General features: G+C 41.4%; 1 protein-coding gene and 1 pseudogene across 1 annotated transcript in view; one reads left to right on the top strand and one right to left on the bottom strand.

The window, feature by feature from the left end:
* The window catches only part of MMP16 (matrix metallopeptidase 16), a 368,502-nt gene that overhangs the window by 97,018 nt on the left and 258,437 nt on the right, over positions 1 to 13,047 (top strand). The window lies entirely within an intron of this gene.
* Positions 94 to 4,289, bottom strand: LOC138088704 (S-phase kinase-associated protein 2 pseudogene; annotated as a pseudogene).

Below are 13,047 nucleotides of genomic sequence, written 5' to 3' on the forward strand. Positions count from 1 at the left end.
AAGAATATAAATAGCTGAGCTCTCCACAATGGGGCTTCCTGCCTACTCTCCCTGTTCAAAGAAAAGAGGAGACACCATCTTGCAATAGAGGCTTCATAGACAACTGGGCTTTTGTAGTGAGAGTCGGCATTTGATGGCCCGTATCTCTTGGTTCTCCTTGTTGGCAATGATCGGCCTGGCGATGATGGTGAAGTGGGAGCAATTAACTAGATGGGGGAGGGCTTCCTTTAACAGTTGAAGGGTACCGTCCAGCACGATTCCAAAGACTCGTAGTGTTTTTAGTGTGGGAGTTTCTCCAAGTTCAAGTAAAGTTTCAGGTATTATGTCATAACACTGACTGAGTGATAGGTGTTGGAGGTAGTTGAGTTAGTAAAATTCTGGAAAGCAGTCATTTTTCAGCATGATGTTATTGCTTAAGTCTAGGTGGACAAGATTGGGACAGCTTCCAAGTAAGGTAGAGACATCTGATCTCTGCAGATTCTTTAGGTGCCCACTGAGATTCATCTGGGTGCTGGTCTCTGACACCTGGGCCACAGCCACCTGTACGTCCTTTTCAGTGAACTCATAGCACCAAGAGCGGTTCAGCTCATCCAATCAGGAACAGCTGCTCAGCAAAGTCTTCAGGGCAGATTCAGAGAATCCAGAACACCCAGAAAGGTGTAGTCGCCATAAATTTGTGTTCTGAGCAAGATTGTCTGCAACGGGATCTGAAAGCCGGATGCCTTCCAGGCTGAGATGTTGCAACTTGGAGCGGTGAGAAAGAAGGCCCTGGAGGGTAAACACATCCATCACGGAGTTCCACAGGTGCAGGTGCTGTAGATGAAAAGGGCTGAGACGTTCAACAAACGGCTGGTCCATAAGTGATCTTGGGCAGCAGAAGGCAATCACACCTCGGGAGAGCTGTCGACCAACCGCCTCTGGTATAGAGGTTTATGCTCTCGAGGTCTATGGTCTGCCAGAGAGACTCGTCAGGTGCTAGATGATACCAACACTGGAGACTTTCAGGAGTTCAGGGAAGCACAGACAGGTAAAGATTCTGAGGAGTAGCTCGTCTGGAAGGGAGTCCCAAGAAACACCTGGAAAGTTCTCTCGGTTTAGCTTAGGTCTGCGGACAGTCACAAAGTCCTTGTCATTCCCTTCGCTTTTCAGCCATTTTCATGGGGGGGCGTGGGGGCTCTGTGGGTGACCCAGGTCTGAAAGCAGTTTCTGGGGGCTCTTCTCACTGTTCCTGGAAGATGTCCACGCTCTTTGAAATTTTAGGGAGAGTGAACCTATAATTTCAAGATACCTTAAAGAGCAAAATTTGAACCACACCTTTTATCTCCTCCTGTCTCCGCCCCCCCACCCCCAAAAGGAGATAAGTGTTACTTTCATTGATCTTCTCTATTTCCTTTCTAGTCACTATTTAAATTTTTCCCATTCTTATCTTTTTTAGTTTCATCTATTAACGTTGGGCCTCATGTGTTCTTCCTTTTCTGATTCTTTTAGATGTAAAGTATAGTGGTTTAATTGAGATCTCCTTTCCCTGAATGTAGGCATTTATGACTATGACTTTCCTCTTAGATAGAATTATGCTGCATTCAATAAGTTTCTATGTTGTATTACCATGTTCATTTGTCTCAAGGTATTTTTTTTTTAATTTCTTCTGTTAGGCATTGGTCGTTCAGTAGCATATAATCTTCGCATATTTGTGAATTTTCCAGTTTTTTTATTGTTATTGATTTCTAGTTTTGTAACATTGTAGTTGGAAAGCATATTTGATATTATTTCAGTTTTCCTAAGTTTATTAAGACTTCTTTGTGATCTAACACATGGTTTAACTTGCAGAATGTTCCGTATTCTTGAAAGGAATTGAATTCTGCTCCTGTTGGATGTACTGTCCTGTGAACGTTTGTTAGATCTATCTGTCTAACATGTATGATAAGACAAATTTTTTAACTGGTTTTCTGTATGGATGATCGAGCTACTGTTGAAAGTTGGGTATTAAAGTCCCATTCTATAATAGTATAGCTGTCTATTTCTGTTAGAAATAGGTTTGTTAATGTTTACAGTATATATTTAGTTGGTCTGACGTTGGGTATATACATATGTATATTTGATTATATGCTCTTGATGAATTGACCCCTTTATAATTGTATCGTATTCTTTGTCTATTACAGCTATTTGCTTAGATATTTTGTCTGATATAACTATAGCTATGTCTGCCTTTTTTGTTTTCCTTTTGGATGGAATATCCTTTCTCATTCCTTCACTTCGAGCTTAAATGTGTCCTTAAAGCAGAAGTGAGTCTCCTGTATGCAGCATGTAGTGGGAATTGTTTTATAATTTATTCAATGAATCTATGTCTTTTAATGTGAGAATTTGGTTTATTTACATGTAGAGTATACATGGACTTACTGTATCCGTACTATTAGTTTTATGGCTCTTTGGCAGTTCCTTTATTCTTTTCTGCTGCTTTTTATCTCTTGCTTTGCAATTTGATTATTATTTTTTTTTTGTAGTGGCATGCCTTGATTTCTTTCTCTATACTTTTTAACGTATCTAATAGTTTTTTGTCCTGTGGTTTCCATGATACTTACCAAAAAAAAAAAAAAAACTTATAGTAATAACAGTCTATTTTAAGCTGATAACTTCAAATGCAGAACAAAGCACTACATTTTTACACATCCCCTCAAATTTTATGTTTTTGGTGTCGTATTTGTACTGTCTATCCATTACCAAATTTTATTATAGTTATCTTAGTCCTTTTGTCTTTGGATCTTCATACCAGTGTTATATTTACACACCACCATTATAATGTGTCCTCCTCATGGCTCAGATGGTATAGAATCCATCTGCAATTTGATCCCTGGGTCGGGAAGATCCCCTGGAGAAGGAAATGGCAACCCACTCCAGTATTCTTGCCTGGAAAATCCCATGAACAGAGGAGCCTGGCAGGCTACAGTCCATGGGGTCGCAAAGAGTTGGTCACGACTGAGTGACTAGCGTTTTCATTTTCACTTTCATTATATTATTATAGTGTTCTCAGGTAACTTGCATACTTACCTTTACCAGCAAGTTTTATATGTTCATATGTTTTTATATTACTGATTAGTATTTTTTAATTTCAGCTTGAAGAACTCTCTTTAATGTTTTTGTAAGGTCAGTTCAGTGATGCTCAGCTTTTGTGTTTTCTTTTTTTGGAAAACTACTTCTGTCTTTCTGAATGGCAGCTTTCATGGGTGGAGTACTCTTGGTTGAGTCTTTGTTGTTTTTTTCCAGCAGTATTAATATATCATCCATTGCCTTTAAACCGCCAAGGTTTCTGCTGAGAAATCTGCTCACGATCTTAAGGGTTTTATTTTCTGCATAGCAAGTTTTTGTTGTTGTTGTTGTTGCTTTTAAAATTTTCTCTTTAACTTTTGCCAATTTAATTATAATGTCATTAATTATAATGTATCTTGTTGTGGGTCTCTTTAGTTTTATCCTGACATTATTTAGGCTTCCTGGACTTAGATGTCTTGTTTCTTTTCCCAGGTTAGGTATTTTTCAGCCATTATTTCTTTGTGTTAGCTTTCTGACATAAGTGTGTGTGTGTGTGTGTGTGTGTGTGTGTGTGTGTAGTCACACATATAAATATGCTCTGCTTGATGGTGTCCCATTTACCACTTAAGCTGTCTTTATTCTTTCTCATTCAGTTTTCTTGTCCCCCTTTAATTGGATGAATTCCATAGCACTTTCTTTGAATTTTCTGATCTTTTCTTTTGCTTATTCTAGCTGTGCCTCTATTGAATTTTTCAGTTTAATGGTGTGCTTTAGCACTACAGTTTCTGTTTATACTTTTCTCTCTAGTGAAATTCTCATGTTCAGTATTTGAAGTCCTTACCTTGTTGAGCATATTTATGACCATTAATTTGAACTCTCTATTTGGTAAATTGCTCATCTCTATTTTATTAATATTGGTCTCTGAAGATTTTTCTTGTTCGTTTGTTTGAAATATATTCCTTTGTTTCTTGATTTTTCTTGAATTTCTGTTACTATTTTTCTTTAATATTTATTTATTTTTGGCTGCACTGGATTTTCATTGCTGCCCGTGGACTTTCTCCAGTTGTGGCAAGCAGAGGCTACTTTTCACTGCCGTCTGTGGGCTTCTCACGGAGGTGGCTTCTCCTCTGGGGCTCAGGCTCCAGGTGCACGGCTTCCAGTGGCTGCGTCCCGTGGGCTCTGGAGTGCTGGCTCAGTGGTGGTGGCTCATAGGCTGCGTTGTTCCGTGGCATGTGGAATCTTCCTGGAACAGGGACTGAGCCCATGTCTCCTGCATTGGCAGGCAGTTTCTTACCAAGGAAGCCCTCTGTGTTAGTTTCTGCCCAAGGGCAAAAACAATAATTTATTGCAATCTTTACAGACTGGTCTTATGTAGAACATGAACCTTGTCAATAAACCTAGTTCAGGCTTTTAGCTACTGCTCAAGCCTTTCTTAATTGTCCAAACCACTGTCTTTGTTCTTCGTGGCTGCCAGTACTTGAGGGTGTCCCAGGAACCTCAAGACCTTTCAGTGTCCTGAAGAGGAGGATTGCAATCAGCGCCTAGATACAGGCTGATTAGAAGCCAGATTCTCAGGCAGCAGCTAGGCACATATGTAGTTAACCACGCAGTCCTTCCAGGCAGAAACTGGGAGGTGAGCATTATTGCCTGCTCCTTCTGCACTGAATCTTTATGGTATAGTTGTGGCAAGTGCTCACAAACCCATTAACTACTTCTTTGACTTAGTTCTCTGAGCCCCACTGGCTATCAGAATTTAGGGACCTATTCCTTGAATGGCAGCTGTAAACATTGGACCCTGGATGTATGCAGTTTTTATCCGATACTCTGAGGTATTTTCCTAACACATTGGCAGCTTGGCTTTATTGTTGGAAGGAGCTTTAGGGAGAAGACAGGAATGTGCCCACTAACTGCCTTGGTCTCTGAGGAGGCTCACATGAAGTACAGTGTGAAGATGCATGCTCATTAAAAGCTGAACCCTCAGGCAGCAGCTTGTAAAGCTGCAGTCAGATCCTTTCCAGGGAAAGCCTGGGAGATGGGAGTGCTTGCCAGCTCTCTCTGTGCCGAGCCTTGTGACAATAAATGTTGCAAGCGCTGGTGTTCCTTTTAAGAACTGCTTCTTTGCAAAAATAGCATGAGGCTCCTGAATGCAGGAGTTGGGGCTTCCCAGGGGGCACAGTGGTAAAGAATCTGCCTGCCAGTATGGGAGACTCAAGAGCAAGAATTCATTTCCTGGGTCTCCGGAAGATCCTCTGGAGTAGGAAGTGGCAACCTGCTCCAATATTCTTTCTTGGAAAACTCTCTGGATAGAGGTGCCTGGCGGGCTACAATCCATGATGCTGCAAAAGAGTTGGACACAGCTGAGAGACAGCACACATCTGAACACAAGCCTTGTCTGCTTTCAAGCTAGGTGTTCCGGGAGGCCATCTCTCGGGGGGAGCTTTAAAAGTAGGGACCCAGGGGTGTGTTCCAAATCCTTTACTCCCAGAGAGAAGCTGGGAGTTGAGGGTTGCCTCCAGATTGTATGGCACTATGCTAGGTATGGAGTTTATAGTCAGAGTATGTCTCAGCTTTCCCTATGGATTTTGGTGTGTGATTTTCTTATTTACCCCACGTGAAGAATTCAGTCAGCTGGTTTCTGAATTTCTCTCAGTGAATTGCTCCAGGTATACCTGTGTACATTCAGTGCGTATATAAGAGGAGGGAAATAGGTGCCTATTTACTATTTTGATCCAGTCCCTTAAAACCTCATTTAAACTGAAAAGTTTATGTACTTCAGTTGTTCAAGTAATATTTAGATTAATCTTTAAGTTCTTATGCTTTGCTACAGCAAAAACATGTATTCTAAAATATCATCATTAAGATACTTACCTATAATTTTAAAATCATAATTCTTAGTGTCTTCGGGTTGTTTTTTCATTTTCACGTTTGTTTTTTTGTTCCAGTTTTCTACACTGAATTACCCTTCGTTATCTTTGCTTATTTCCTTAAATTTATTTTTAATTACAGGATAAATATGTAATCCAGAAAGGTTAATTTTGGATTATATTGGGCTTGCTTCTGTGACTTTAATTCTTATCTTGCTGCTTTTGTTATGAGAGGCATACGTAAGGCCTGCCTCAGGGAGATAACCTGACTCTGCCCACCCTTGAAGGATGGTGACATTCTCGAATTCTTTGTGTGGCAGAGGGCATGGCGTCCCTCCTCAGCTGCTTACTGGCATGGCCCAGAAATTCACATTTGGGGAGGCCAGAACCACAGAGAGATGTGACATCTTTGTTTGTTGGTATGACAGGAGATATTCCATTTCACACCACCCATGAAATGACTGTAAAGAAGTGAAACTAACACATCCCCTTTCCTATGGCTTGCTATTCTAGGAGACAGTTGCAGAAATTGTTGTTCAGTCTCTCTGCTGCTGCGGCTACTGCTAAGTCGCTTCAGTCGTGTCTGACTTTGTGCAACCCCATAGACGGCAGCCCACCAGGCTCCCCCATCCCTGGGATTCTCTAGGCAAGAATACTGGAGTGGGTTGCCATTTCCTTCTCCAATGCATGAAAGTGAAAAGTGAAAGTGAAGTCGCTCAGTTGTGTCCGACTCTTCGCGACCCCGTGGACTGCAGCCTACCAGGCTCCTCCGTCCATGGGATTTTCTAGGCAAGAGTACTGGAGTGGGGTGCCATTGCTTTCTCCAGTTCAGTCTCTCAGTCCTCCCCAAATCTTAGCCACCCCAGGGACTGTCACATGCCAGGCTTCCCTGTCGTTCACCATCTCCAGAGTTTGCTCAAATCCATGTCCGTTGAGTCAGTAATACCAAACAACTATCCCATCCTCTGTTGTCTGCTTCACCTCTTGCCCTCAATCTTTCCTAGCATCAGGGTCTTTTCCAGCGAGTTGGCTACTTGCATCAGGTGGCCAAAGTATTGGAGCTTGAGCGTCAGCATCAGTCCTTCCAATATCATGGCATCTGGTCCCATCACTTCATGGCAAATAGATGGGGAAACAATGGAAACAGTGACAGGTTTTATTGGGCTCCAAAATCACTGCAGATGGTGACTGCTGCTAAGTCGCTTCAGTTGTGTCCGACTTTGTACGACCCCATAGACGGCAGCCCACCAGGCTCCCCGGTCCCTGGGATTCTACAGTCCATAAGTTGCAAGAACACTGGAGTGGGTTGCCATTTCCTTCTCCAATGCATGAAAGTGAAAAGTGAAAGTGAAGTCGCTCAGTCGTGTCCAATTCTTTTCTTTCAAGGAGCAAGTATCTTTTAATTTTGTGACTGCAGTCACTGTCTGCAGGGATTTTGGAATGGAAGACAGTAAAATCTGTCACTGTTGCCATTTTCTCCCCATCTGTTTGCCATGAAATGATGGGACTGGCTCCCATGATCTTAGTTTGTTGAATATTGGGTTTTAAGCCAGCCTTTTCACTCTCCTCTTTCACCTTCATCAAGAGACTCTTTAGTTCCCCTTCACTTTCTACCACTAGGGTGGTATCATCTACATATCTGGGGTTGTTGATATTTATCCCAGCGATCCTGCTGGGATATTATTTGATTCCTGCTTGTGATTCATCCACCCCAGCATTTCACATGATGCATTATTTTCAGGAATTAAATGGTCTTTTTACTTTGTTTCCTCACCTCCCCATCTCTGATCCATAAAAGGACCTGGCATTCAGACACTGACAAGATGGTTTTTGAGACACTAGCCTCCCTTTTGAGAATTTCCTTGACTCAGGTGGTAAAGAATCTGCCTACAATGAGGGAGACCTGGGTTTTGATCCTCTTTTGGGGAACATCTCCTGGAGAAGGGAATGGCAACCCACTACAGTATTCTTGCCTGGAGAATCCCATGGACAGAGGAGCCTGATGGGCTAAAGTCCATAAGGCTGCAAGTAGTCAGACAGGACTGGGTGACTTCACCCTTTTGCTTTTGGCCTGCCATCTCTTGGTCAGCCAACTCCCGAGTAAAATTCTTCCCTTGTCTCACCACCTCATCTTGGATTTACTGGCCTGTCATTCAGTGAGCACAGGATTCTTGGACTCTGTAACAAAAGCTTTACAATATGGTGTTGGTTTTTGCCGTACAATGACACAAATCAGCCATAAGTCTATATATATTCCCATCTTGAGCCTCTCTGTCTCACCCACCCCATCCCATCTCTGTGGGTCATCACAGACCACCTGGCTGAGCTCCTTGTTTTGTGCAGCAAGCTTCCTACTGGCTGTCTGTGTCACACATGGTAATGTATGTATTTCAGTGCTACTCTATCAACTTGTCCCGCCCGCTCTTTCTCCCACTGTGTTCGTAAGTTCATTCTCTACATCCGCATTTCTGTTCTTGCCCTGCAAAGAGGTTCATCAGTATCATTTTCCTAGATTCCATATATATGCATTAATATACAACATTTTTGCATATTCATTTTAGCTAAAAAGATACTTAGTAACAATGTTTTTTCTTTACATTTAAAATCATCTCCTTCAGCCATGATATAAAGAAAAATTAAGGATAAGCATGTCTGTTGTTAATTTTTGGTAGACATTTTTTTTCCTTAAAATTAATTGATTATTTTATCAGTGGGGTGATATTATTCAACCACAGTTTGCTCACAGCGTATAATTTTTCTTGCATTATATATATATGAAATACAAAGTACTTTTCCAAAGTTTTATTGTTTAGTATGGTGATGTTTTGAAGGAGGTATCTGGTGCTTTGTAATGCCCCTGAGACGATGTGGTCTTTATACGAAATGGAAATCTTGCCGTAGTTGGTCATAAGTTTGGCAGAGAGTCCTATAGTTCACTAGACTTTCATTGGTGGCCTTTGATTATATTTATGTTTTTTTTTTGAAGGGCAATATAATTTTAATATATTTCATTAAAATCAGTTCTTCTAATAATAATAAAAAAAAATTACCGTTAGTGAGCCACACTTCCGTGTGTTGGCCTGCCTGCGGTGAAGTCAGTCCGCCGACGCTGGGTTGTGGTGAAGGGAATGCAGGGTTTCTTGCAGGACACCAAACGAAGAGTCCGGGGCGGCAAGCACTCCCAACCCCAGAGCTCCTGGATGGGTTTCAAGTTCAAGTGGGGGGTGCAATGGTCACGGGGTATGTAATCAGTTCAGGCACAGTTCTCTGATTGGATCACGGTGAGGTAGCAGGGAAGTGTCATAGGGGTTAACATCATTGATTCTTAGGCTTCAGAAGGCCTGATGGCTATGTGCACATGGTCATCAGGTAGTTAACATTTTTCATTTCCCGAGGGCTTTAGCATCCCAGGAAATAAAAAGTGACTCTGGAAATGTGTATCAGATACCATTATCTAGGTACTTCAGTTCAGTTCAGTTCACTCATAAGCTAAAGAGGATATTGGGGAAGGGTCTGTCCTGGAAAAGGCCATTGTTGTTGTTGTTCAGTAACTAATTCATGTCCAACTCTTTGTGACCCCATGAACTGTAGCACACCAGGCTTCACCGTCCTTCTCTATCTCCCAGAGTTTACTCAGATTCATGTCTATTGAGTCAGTGATGCTATCTCACCATCTCATCCTTTGCTGCCCTCTTCTTTTGCCTTCAATCTTTCCTAGCATTAGAGTCTTTTCCAGTGACTTGGCTCTTCACACCAGGTGGCCAAAGTAAGGCTGCCCTGCTCATTTACATTACCTGGTTGGGAACTGGGAAGCAGAAGTACTTCTCATAGGTTCTTTCATGAGCATAGAAATGTGGTTAAAAGGCTTTTCCTTAGACATATTTCTTCTAGGTTAAAATGACTCCTGGTGGAATACTTTTCAGCGTTGTTCAGTACTCCTCTCTAATGATTAAGATCATGTACCCACAATCTTACACCTTCTCCCTAGTGACTGTTGTTCAGACACATGAAGGATTTCCTTGTTGGGAAAACCCTTATGCTCATAAATATTTGCTTCAGATTTGTTAATATGCAATAATGAATTTAACTTCTGTTGACTTAAGAAATAGTCGCAACCTAGAATTTGAGAGTTATGTTTTATTTGGTGAGAATTTTAGGGCTTCAAGCCTAGGAGACAGCATCTCAGGTAACCATGAGAGAACTGTTCTAAGGAGGTGGGGGGAGGAGTCAGGGTAAATAGAAGTTTGAACAAGGGGCAGGTAGTCTGAACATCAAAAGATTATTATTAATTAAGAAAATCAGATATCTCAAGTTAAGGAATTTCACACTGTTCTGTGTATGGGAAGAGGCAAGAGCCTGGGCCTACGAAATCCTTCCTCTCATGTGCATCTTAGCTGTCTGGGGCCAGCATCCTGCAATTTGGTTTTTCACATCCTTAGTTTCTTGCTCAAGTGGCAGTGGTGGCAGCCTGATCGCAGGTATGGTTTTTCTTGGGCACCCACTGGGCTCAGAAATTCACATTCGGAGGACTGGAGTCACTGGTGACTGTCACATCCTTGTTTACTGATATGGCAGGAAATCCTTCATTTTTCACCTCCGCACAAGCAGACGTTTTGTGTGATTTGTTCACTTAGTGAGAGTCAGACTGGTGACTGGTCAATAGCGAGTAATACATCGTAGATTCTCATTAAGTATGTTATTTTTTCGACTGGGGATAAAAAAAATACAACCTAAATGTTGAGAGCTGTGTTTTACTTGGTGGACAAATCTGAGACGTTGAGCCTGAAACACAACATCTCAGATGATGAGAAGCTGTTTTGAAGAGGAAGTTGGGGAGCCAGGATATATAGGAGTGTTTGCAACAAAGCCAGATGGTTGCAACATCAAAAGATTACTGCTAAGAAAAATAAGCCAGATATCTCAAGTTAGAGAATTTAGTTCTTTGTGTGTATGGAAAAATCTAAGAGTCTGGTCTCGCTGATATCATTCCTTTGATATGCACCTCCGCTATGTGGGACTAGTATCCTATGTTTTATCATCCTGAGTTTCCCCGGGATGCCTCATGGGCCAGGGTGGATGTGTGGCTGTGGTGAGTGCTGGCTGGGCTTGGCAGTGGGCAGTCCTCTTTGCCTCCATCCTGAGTCTCCCTCAGGGATCACTGAGGGATCTCTCTCTGCGAGGCTGTAATGTGATGGCTTGATGGAAGCAGCATCCTTTGTTTACAGATATAGGAGGCAATGTATAAACTCACATGCAAATGATGATGGTTGCCTGACTGACTGAGTGAACCAGCATGACTGATCCAAGCTAAACATTGCCTTTCCACAGTAGAGATGTTGATGATGTTTCTATGCTGAATACAGTTGTGTTTTTCCTCATTTTAAGCTAAGGGGTACATGATTGTTACCACTACCAACTGAGAACAAAAAAAATGCCATAAATTGCTCCTTCTTTTTTTTTTTTTTTGCTCAGATTCTTGTTCAATACTAGGAAATGTCTTTAATACACTTACTGTTTAATTGAACTTTCTTGGTATAGGAAATTTCTGTTCATTAAAGGATTTATTAATCTTACAATCAACTTGATACAAAGTTTTTTCTTCTTGTAACAAAATTAATTTTAAGTGATCCTGTCATGTTGCTCATGGTACAGCCAAGCTGTAAAATTGATTATTCTGCTAATGTGATTTCTTTGGGGGCTTAGACCAAACTCACTGACTCATTTATCCATTCATAAATTGAGGCGTTTTGGAACACCTACAATATTTGAGTCATTATACTTAGGCCAAGAAATGCAACGGCTTAAATGTCTCTGTCCGCAGACATTCAAAGTCTAATAGAGGAGGGAATCACTGTGGTTAGTGAGTTAAGCACTCAAGCATGGGGAGCATGTAGGCAAGGCATCAAAACCAAACCAGGAAACCATAGTGTATTTCTATAGGAGTTGGTGAGTTAGCTGATTTTTGAAGAGACAGCTCCACACTAGCGCTATTAAAAAACATGCTTTTTCTGAAAAGTGAGGGCAGGTGTACAAGAAGAGCAAAAGGCATCTGTGAAAGCATGGAGAAATAAATAGGACAGTGAACAGTTCTACATTGCTGTTAGTAATACCTGTAAGTCAGGAGCTCTCTATTATATGGCAAACATTTGTGTGGTAGAAAGGGCAGAATGATTCGCTCCACTTTCTATCATATTAAACTCTCCACCTAAGTAATTTCATTCAGTCCCAAGGGAAATGCACATGTTTATCACAAATATATGAAGCACTGTACATGCCTGTTGGTGGACTACAAACTTAGCTTAAGTGCATTAAGCAAGATTTTGAGAAATGGAATATTTCCTGCCATATCAACAGAGAGGATGTCACAGATATCAGTGACTGCAGTCCTCCAGAGTAAGCTCGTGAGCCCTAAGGGCACTCAGGAAGGCGAATACTTCCAACCTAGCAGCCATCAGACTTCAGTCACTCATCGAGCTGAAAGGACACTTGGAATGTGAAAAACACAGGATAACTGGCCCAAGAGAGGTGAGGTGCATATCAAAGAAATGATTTCAGTGAGCCCAGACCCTTGTATCTTTCCATACATAGAAAAGTACTAATTTCCTTAACCTGGGATATCTGGGTTTTTTTTTTTTAAGAAACAATACTCTTTCGATGTTCAGGCTACCTGCGCTTTGTTGCAAAACTTGTATATAACCTGGATGCTCCCCTCACTTCCTCAGAGCTGTTCTGTCAGAGTTACTTGAGATGCTGTCTCCTGGACTTGAAGTCCTAAAAATTCCCACCAATTAAAATATAACTCTCAACTTTCAGGTTGTGAATATTTTTTTAAGTCAACCATTTCAGGCAGAACCCATTTTTTGACAATATAGCAAGTTAGACTAAAAAAAAGAAAAAGAAAAAAAAAATTGAACATTTAAAAGCATGCTTCTAAATGACTCAGAGATTTAAAAAACATCTTTATGGAAATGATAAAGTGTGAACTGAATGAAAGCAGTTACTATGAAACTGACGGGTGTCGTTTTGGGGGACTCTGAAGAGCTCCAGTCCTTTATGTCTCCGCACAGAAAAGAATTCAGTGAGAGGCAAAGTGGTAGATAAGAAGTGGTTTGTTAGAACAGGATGCTCATGAGGCTTACACATGGGCAGGCAAGAGGGT

This window comes from Capricornis sumatraensis, chromosome 11 (genome assembly GCF_032405125.1).
Source record: "Capricornis sumatraensis isolate serow.1 chromosome 11, serow.2, whole genome shotgun sequence".
NCBI lineage: Eukaryota > Metazoa > Chordata > Mammalia > Artiodactyla > Bovidae > Capricornis > Capricornis sumatraensis.